The 6,494-nt window shown below is 46.4% G+C and overlaps 1 protein-coding gene across 1 annotated transcript in view; it reads right to left on the minus strand.

Annotated features, from left to right (window-relative positions):
- The window catches only part of adgrb2 (adhesion G protein-coupled receptor B2), a 356,837-nt gene that overhangs the window by 145,518 nt on the left and 204,825 nt on the right, over positions 1-6,494 (minus strand). The gene's annotated exons all lie outside the window — the stretch shown is intronic.

Consider the following 6,494-nt stretch of genomic DNA (forward strand, 5'->3'; position numbering starts at 1 on the left):
ACATTAGACATCGCCGGGGCCGCGAATTAGCGGGCCGCCCGCTATGCGGTCGGTGGGCTCCGTTAGCGTTCGGGGCCATCAATCAGGCGAGGTGTGCGGCGCCCAGCGGCGGGGCTCCATCAGGAGTGACACCCAGAGCACTCCCATAGTGTCTGTCTTTCTCTGTAAGCTGTGACAACGGCCAGGGGCGTCACCAAATTCTGGGCCCTGGGTACACGGATTCACTCACATTTCGGGCTTTAACTATTGAAAAATAGCAGATACAAGCTCACAGCGCGGCACAGAGTGCCGCGTAGATCTGCTATTTTTGAAAAAAGTTTGTGCGGCGTCTGAATATTTCAAAACCTTCTGAGGTTTTTGGAAAAACCTGTGTTTCTGTGTCAGTGGTGCTCAAACATTTTCATGTGAAGGACCCCCAAAATGATACGTATTTGGCCACGGACCCTCATCTCAAAATATATAGTTCCAGGGACCCCCCAGAAGCAAAAATTGAGTTACAAACGTTCACTTAAAAGTACATATATTCAAACATTTGCATTTTCATGAATAGTAGATCTACAAGCTCGCTGTGAGCTTGTATATCTGCTATTTTTTCAATAGCTAAAGTATAAAATAATTAAGGCCCCTCCACCTTGGGCCCTAGAAACTCAGTCCCACTCCCCCCCCCCCCCCCTTCCTCCCCTTTTGACACCCCTGCATAGCGTCTGTCTTCTCTGTAAGTTGTGACAACGGCGCATAATGGCGCTGCCTGCTCGCTCACCGAGAGAGCGACAGGTCTGGATATAATAACTGCATTTATGGACGGTAATAACGGGGTGTCTCTTTACAGCTCTGTTATTCTCTGCCTCAAAAGAGGAGGATTGTCTCTTATGGGCTGTGCTTCAAAACACAGGGTTGGAACAGGGGACATTGGAGCCATTTTGGCAAAATGCTTAACCGCTTAAACCCTATAGTTGACCCGGGGTCCACCAGGGTCCTACATTTGGCCCTCTCCTTTTTTCCCCTCGACAAACAAAGCTCACGATGCGTTGCAACACAACACCTTGTGTGACTGTGAGCTTGTGGATCTGCTATTTTCACAGAATGTTTGTTTATTATGACACGAGTGGTCAGGTGGTTAACATACTGTATGCAGTATTTAGCGTCCTTGAAAATAGGAAACATAATCATGTCAAATGAGCTAATACATATCGTCGTTGTCGGGTGGAAACCTTGTATCTCCAAAACCGTTTGTTTTGCATTTATGCTTGTAGATCTTCTGTTTTCACTAGTCTTGTGCGACAGTCTTGTATGATGAAGCAGGGCTTTACTTTATGAAAAAACATACAAATCTGAAACTTGGCGATACAAGGTTTCTGCCCGAAAGTGACGATATGTATGTAGGCCTACTGTAGGAAACCCATATTCAGTGCTGTGAAAGGCCACTTGAAGGGATATTCTTTTGGAAATGCAGCAACCTGGATGTTGCCTTTTGAATGATGGACTTGGTGTCAATTAAGAGAGCGCACAGCACAATCCTTAGTGTTCATTTAACTGTATACATCATGGGTCTTCAACAGGGGGTCCGGGACCCCTAGGGGGTCCTCAGAGTTACTACAGGGGGTCCACCAAATCTTTGTGTGATAGAAACTTATTTCCCCCCCCCCCCTTTTTATATTAACCACTTGAACCCTAGCATCCATATTCTGAGAACTTTAGCCAAAAATAGCCGATCTACAAGCTCACAACGCCTCGCGCTGCGAGGCGTTGTGAGCTTGTAGATCGGCTATTTTTGGCAAAGAGCTTTGGAGGGGGAAAAAAGAGCAGACTAAGTACAATGAAAAGTCAAGGTTATTACGTATTGATGGTTCAAGTGGTTATATTATCTGAAAACCCACATTAACATGAATCCAAAATACACTGATGATCGTGCTGTCAAACAATGAAACTATATGGAATCTATGATAAGGTTGTGGGGGGTCCCTGCTTCATCTCTCTCTCAACTAAGGGGTCCTTGGCCTGAAAACGTTGAAGACCCCTGGTATACATGTATACAACCAAATGGTCCATTGTTGCTTCCTCCTGCACAGGAGATAACATTTCCATTTCTCAACGGAAGAGTAGCGAGACACATTCAACCGCTGCACACGCGATAGTTATATTGTATTAGCATACTCAACCATACAGAATCATGTTTTATTCATTGCTGCTTATCCCAGGGTCTCCCTGGGCTCTACTACACACGGTAGTTGGTCCACTCCTTTTTCCCCCTCTACAGCTGATCTACAGCACAAGCTCAAAGCTCACGGCAGATCTGCTATTTTCACAGAAGGTTCGCCCCTCAGAACAGGGGCGCAAGGGTTCTTGGTAAAAGAATACAAAATAAATAAATTAAAGAAATCCGGATCGCAGCTTTGAATGAACACGGGAGGATTTTACCGTGTGGCTGATTATCATAAGCCGTGCTTGACACCCTAAAGGGGCGGATGAGCGATGGCTGCAGGGAGTGAGAGGGGGCTCTCGGCATCTGGTCCGCCGGTCCACTCTAAGACAAACGCAGCTTTCTGCTTTCCAGCTCCTTACTCACCGGTGCACACACATGCATGCACGCACGCACTTGGTCTACTGTACGTATGCATGTGCACGCGGTGCACACACGCGTGATCGATTGCTCAGTGGTGCAGTATTGCTCCCCACGCCCGCACGCAGACACCCTTGCACGGCGCGCTTACACATGTCGTCCCAGTCCGGTGTGTCTGTGGGTTTTCATAAATCTGTAACCAATGAAAAAGTATAAATAAGAGCTCGGGACTAAATAAGAACTACATTGGACTCATTGGAACACAGGATTTTTTTCCCCTCATTTCTTGGAAAGCAACAGTTTCGCGGACATACCAGGTTTCAACCCGACAGCGTCAACACAGGCACGTGCACACATAGACATCAAAGGGGGCTTGAGCCCCTGCCCTTTTATCCGTCTGTAAAAAGTGCCCTCTCCAGACAATGAATGCTGTTTTTACTATGGTGAATGAAATGCAAAATGCACCTCTTTCCATGCCATACCTGAAGGCAGCAAGAGAATTGCCTCGTCCAAACTCTCCTGAACTTGAATGCAGCATCTCATGTTGAAAGAATTGCCCTCTCTGTGTAGAAATCCATGCCTTTACGCCACATCTCCAGTATTGACTTGATAATGCTTAGTTCAGTGTGGTATCAAGCACCGAAAATAGTATCACAACGCATGGCAGCGCGATGCGTTGTGAGCTCGGAGGTCTGCTATTTTCGGTACTTCCACTAAAAGGCTCTTCTAGCAATTTCAGCCCCTGCCTCTCTAACAATCTCTGCACGTCCCTGCATACACATACACACACGCGCACGCACAGGATGGGGGGGGTTGCTATGGCCATCGGGGAGGTGTGTACGGCGAGCCTGGAGCAGATGTCCTCTCAGCGAGGACACGACCGGGTACAGAGACCTCTACGCGCCCCTCCGAGGCCCGGCCGCCGCCGACCGCGCCAGCTGTTGCCATGGCGCCGCTGCTTCGGCTAACCAGGGCGCTCGCTAGCTGCGCCAGCCAAGGTCAGCGGCCCCCTCGCACCACCACCACAACCACCGCAGCCGAAACGCTGCCGAAAACCATAAAAATCACGGTCTCTCAGTTGCCTTCTCCTCAGCCTCCCACACAGTGGCCTGCGTTGTTTGTCTCGGCCAGCTTCGGGGCACGGAGATTAGCAAGACAGCTCAGCAATAATGCAACAAGGCCTCCACACTCTCACCTTTCCGTGAATTAATAAATTGCAAATGCGTGCCTGCCTGTGTGTGTGTGTGTGTGTGTGTGTGTGTGTGTGTGTGTGTGTGTGTGTGTGTGTGTGTGTGTGTGTGTGTGTGTGTGTGTGTGTGTGTGTGTGTGTGTGTGTGTTTGGCATGCGGCACATATCCATACTCTTTGCCCTCCACACTCCGTCCCGGCCCTGTGGCGTTGCTGTGGGGGCAGAGAAGAGCGCCCCCAGCAGGGGGTCAGAGGGGTTGCAGCAGTTGTGGTTATACGGCAGTCTGTTAACACCAGCGGGAGACAGTAAAATTATCTCCTCTACTGACACCGGACCCACAAATCACTTCTCCACGGCCCGACCGTGTCAAAAAGACAGAGGCAGGGGGGGAGAGAGAGAGAGGGGAGAAATAGAAATAGACAGAGATAATGAGGACACATACAGAGACAGAGATGGGGAGGTAGAGGCATGCAGAATACTGATAAAAAAAGAAGTAAGTAAGACCAAACATATCGTCTTTGTCGGGTGGAAACCTTGTATGTCCAAAACAGTTTGTTTTGTATTTATCATTTTAAAATTGATTTAAACTAGTGAAAACAGCCGATCTACAAGCACGCGGTGCGAGGCGTTGTGTGCTTATAGATCTGCTGTTTTCACTACTTTTGTGCAACGGCCTTGTATGGTGAAGCACAGCTTTACTTTGCGAAAGAATTTACAAATTTGAAACTTGGAGATACGAGGTTTCTGCCCGACAATGACGATATGCAGAGACTAGGAGAGAGAAAGACAGACAGACAGACAGACAGGGAAGAGAGATCACTACAGCAGAAGGTATATAGACGGGGAGCATTGTGAAACAAAAGAGGGGAAAAGGTAGATGAACTACAGGGAACATATCATATCTTCATATGGCAGATATGGAAAGTGAGAAGGGCCTGAATATGGAGTGAGTCAGTGGCGTGCAGAGAGAGAGGGAGGGTGAATGAATACAAAGCCTTTGTGATGAAGTCACCGTGCAATCAGTCTGACCCCCAGGTTCTCTGGTTAGCACACTGAGCACATTTCATTTGCAGATCCTGAAAGTTACGCCAAGAGAGAGAGTGCAGTGTGCGTGTTCACGCATCTGTGTGTATACTGTACTGTGTGTGCTTTAGGGATGGGACGATAAGCGATATTATTGTTTATCGTGATAAAAAAACACTCATGTGTTCATTTGGCTCTGAGAGTGAACACATTGAACCAAATGGACCCGTGAGGTTCCACTTGAACACTCTTGGAGTTTAATTGCAGCCGTGCGCGCCAGTGTGCGCGGGTGTCGGTATGTGTATGTCGCCAAAGTGAGTGTGCAGACGTGCATTTGTTAGCACGTACGCACACACACATACATCTACTTGTGTGTCTGAGTGTTTCATGCATTGTGTGCCGTCAATTACAGAACCATAAAATATTCAATGTTATTATTCTTTCTCTGCCCACCTTTTCTTGCAAATGAATGGGTAATGAACCTTGGATCTTATTGGGGTCACGAGCAAAGCTCCTCATTAAACTCATACTTAGTCCTTTGAGCTAGAAGACGCCGCGTGAGTCATTCATAATAATACATTCCATTATAACAATAAGTAAATAGGTGTCCTGAGACACCACTGAATATCAGAGCTCAGAAAAGGCTGCATTTATTCAAACAATGCACAGAGCGTTACTGCTTCATAGCATGCAGTTCATAATCTCTCTTCATTTGATCTCGACAACAGAGGTCGTTCGGGGAGAATGGAATTCTTTGGGAACCTGCATTGAATATAATTCCTGAGCCACACCGTATTCACAATGCATAAACATAAATAGAAAAAGCCAATTGGATTCATCCATTTTAATTGAGGATACAAAATGATCTATTTAAAGACAAAATGGGGCTTAAGCGGTTAATCATAATAATTGACTTAGTCGATGATAAAAAATAGAAAATCTGACTGTTTTGGCGTTGATCTGTTCCCATGTACGTTAGGGGTGCAACAATACATGTATCGATATAAGCGTTCAATACGAGGGTGTAGTGAACTGAATGACCCTGTACCGAACAATACAATACAATACCACATCCACATTCCCCTGGAACCCCCTCAAGGACCCCTAGGGGTCCACAGAGCCCACTTAGAGAACCACTACCCTAGAGGTTGGGTACCGTATTGTTCAAAGTTAAAACTAAAAAAATATGTAGTTATAAAAATACATTTATACATTTTGTATTATTATAGAATAATGCAAGATTCCTGATCCGAAAAGTTATCAATAGAATAATCGCTAAGATAATCGATAGCTGCAGACCTAAAATAAATACACGGTGGAGCTTTGCACAATGTTTGATATGGTCACTGTCGGGCAGAAACCTTGTATCTCCAAGTTTTTCCACAAAGTAAAGCCCTGCTTCATCATCCAAGGCCGTGGCACAAAGGTAGTGAAAACAGCAGATCGGCTGTTTTCACTAGTTTAAATCATTTTTAACCCTTTCCAAGCCACGGGGAGCCCCTTAATATTAAAACCGGAATATATCGGACATCTGAGCAAGGAGTCTCAGCCAAGTCGTCTTTTCCCGTACTGGGTCATTAAAACCGAAATAAATGATTTTTATCCGAAAATCGGCGATCGTCTAACCTTCCCTAGTCACCGCTCGTCCATCGATAGCTCATGGCTGCTCTGACATGAAGCAGAGGTGACGTCATGGCCTTTCCTTCTTCATGCTTCCTTGAC

Source organism: Nannobrachium achirus (assembly GCF_963921795.1).
Source record: "Nannobrachium achirus genome assembly, chromosome: 10".
NCBI classification, from domain to species: Eukaryota; Metazoa; Chordata; class Actinopteri; order Myctophiformes; family Myctophidae; genus Nannobrachium; species Nannobrachium achirus.